Source organism: Pygocentrus nattereri, chromosome 28 (assembly GCF_015220715.1).
Source record: "Pygocentrus nattereri isolate fPygNat1 chromosome 28, fPygNat1.pri, whole genome shotgun sequence".
Taxonomy (NCBI): Eukaryota; Metazoa; Chordata; class Actinopteri; order Characiformes; family Serrasalmidae; genus Pygocentrus; species Pygocentrus nattereri.
Genome location: NC_051238.1, coordinates 20,953,543 through 20,956,621, shown reverse-complemented (window position 1 = coordinate 20,956,621; position 3,079 = coordinate 20,953,543).

Here is a 3,079-nt window from a genome sequence, read left to right as displayed (position 1 = left end):
AGAAAGAGAGAGAGGCAGAGAGGGAGAGAGAGAAAGACAGAAAAAAGAGAGAGAGAGGGAGAGAGAAAGACAGAAAGAGAGAGAGAAAGAGAGAGAGAGTTTGTTTACTCACATCTGATACTGCTTACTCTGGCTTTCATGACTCATAGTTAAAAACACACTTGTGTGTTTCTTTCTTTAGCGAGTGTATGAAACGTTTCCTGGCGGATCCTCGCAGGGCTCCTGCAATGTCAGCCCAAATTAAAAGTCTGTGATAAACAGTACGATCTACAATAATGTGACTCATGTAATGTGGATTTTTTAGTGTACACTCTTAAATAAAACTGCCAAAACGGGTTCTTTGGAGCGATGCCATAGAACCACATTTCTTTTTTCCAAATAACATTCTTTAAAGAACCCTTTGCGAGCTAGAAGAGCCTCCACGCAGCCTACAGATCTTATACTGATTAACAAGTACTATAACCTTACCAGGTCCAAGTCAGGAACCTTTGAGGAGTCTTTCTATTTAAACGTATGATACAAATGTATCTGTTCCACTGTGGAATCTTAGGAGCTGCTTGGCCGTCTGTATAGACATTCCTTATAGGCGATGTTCTTGCAACCTTCTACACTCAGCCCATTAGCAGATTCCCTTTAAAACCTGAAGTTTTGACAAAGCTGGCACAGAGATGAAACAACTCTGTTAACTTCAACTGAACACTACTGGATATGGGAGTACAGTCTATTCAGCTTTGATAGATCGTCACTCTTGTAAAAATTAAAATCTCCAAAAGTACACAATCCAAAACACCTAAATTGTAGAGAAACTTGCCAACTTGGATTTCTTTACAGTGGTGGTGATAGGAACCAGAGGTCTTAATATATACAACACAAACGGTTCAAAATCACCTATGAGTTTTACATGTCACATTAATAATGACAAAATGGTTATAAATCTGAAAAAAGCTTTCTCTGAAGCTTTTCTCTTTTTCCGTACAACACACAGCACGTACCTCTCTGCCACAAATGGATTTAAAAATTGCATCTTAAGCCAAAAGTTTATCTTAAAACTATCATAACATGTTAAAACTATTACAGCAGTGTTCTCCTCCGACAGCTCTGGTTGTTGCGTAGCACGTGCACACACACACACACACACACACACACACACACACACACACACACACACACACACACACACACACACACACACACCACCCCTTCCCTCTCTCTCCTACAGAATCCTATTAAAGTGTGGACTGAAAACTTTCTATTAAATTATGTTTAGTCATATTAAATGCTTCAGATGTCTGGTTCCTATCACCACCACCGAACTGACACCAGCACTGTTAGTAAGTTTATCTAGAGGTGGTGGAATTTCCCTTTCATGGGTAAAATAGCCTTTTTAATATACATATACATACAGTAATATAAAACTGGCAACCAATCAGAACAGAGCATACATTCTTAAAGAAACAGCAACAAAATCAGCATATTTGATTGTAAGGGATGAAGAGAAATTGGAAAGTTGGCATATTAAAATAAATATGGACCGTGTTTGGTACATAAAACCACACAAATGTTATAAAGGGACCTCAAGAGAAAATTAAAATATGGTATTGTTCCAAAGAACACTTTTAGGAGCTTTTGTTTATCGCTGTGGAACTTTGTCACTTTATATTAAAAGAAAGAAACACTCTTAATTTTAGTATATCGCTGCTGTAGGGGTAAAACCTTGTATCTCCAAAATGACACAGTCAATGGAACCTGACTTTTTTCTGAGTAATTTTGGGCCATTTCTTTTGGTCCATGGTATATAAGTGAATATATACTGTACATATGTGTATATATCGTGAGAAATATTAAATATCAGTATTTCTTGAGGGACAGGCTGGTGTCTGTCTGTAGCTGAAGATGAAAAGGGGATTCCTATAAGCTGTGTGCTTACAGAGACGTTAAGATCAAGGTCAAGAGCGTGCCACTGAGTGAGTTTTCCTGTGGGTTAATAACAGTTTACATAAAAAAACTCCCAGGTACGAGGGTCTCTTTACTCGAGTTGGAGTGCAGGCCTGTGTCACGCCAACCCCACCTCATCCAGACCTGGCTTTTTCATGACTTCCTTCCTGCTCCTGGCTCTTTATCATTTCCTCCTTCGGGCTACCATTTATGAGCCTGATCTGCTCCTGCGCAGACGTATATACATCACTGTGGATGTGTTGTTGTTTTTTACTAAAGAAATACTGTACGATTAATTTCCGTCTCCTTTTGTGAAGTCTCCTTTTGCCATTGACAGGTAATAGTCAACAGTGTAACTGTGTCCAGACCTTGAGCTGTAGTATGTGAGCTAGAGAGTGTGTGTGTGTGTGTGTGTGTGTGCGCGTGCGTGCATGTGTACATGGCAGAGTGTTTGTGAGCTCCTTGATTGGCTTGTATGTTTTCTTTCCCTTTCATGTGTTTTTAGTCTCCAGTGCTTTGTTCCTTTTATAATTACAGCAGTGTTCTCCTCCGAGAGCTCTGGTTGTTGCGTAGCACGCGCACACACACACACACACACACACACACACACACACACACACACACACACACACCACCTCCTCCCTCTCTCTCCTACAGAATCCTATTAAAGTGTGGACCGAAAGCTGTCTGTTTATGCCTTTTATACAGGGGCACAATTAAAACGGAGCAAGATCAAAAAGATATTGAAGCTCCTTTTTCTCCCTCAGAAGGGAGGGGATGATATGTTTCAAAAAATGCAGATGGGGTTATTGATGGCGACCCGTTTTTAAATCATTAGGCAAGAGAGGGTGATCGTTAAAGCTGTCTCAGCAATCCAGTTAACTCTCTCTCTCTCTTCCTCTCTCTCAATCTCTCTCTTTCTTTCTTTCTTTCTTTCTTTCTAGAAACAAGAAGTTTCTTGTACTTCTTGTATCACAGGCAAAAACATGAATATGACATCAGGAGATGACGGCAGCAGAGCATGGTTATAGTAGCTCACTGTATGTCAGATGCATATAATTAATACCACCTGTACACATGTGTAAACATTCTTGTCTGCAGATTTGCTCAGATGAGACATATTATTACAGCATATACTGTCTGT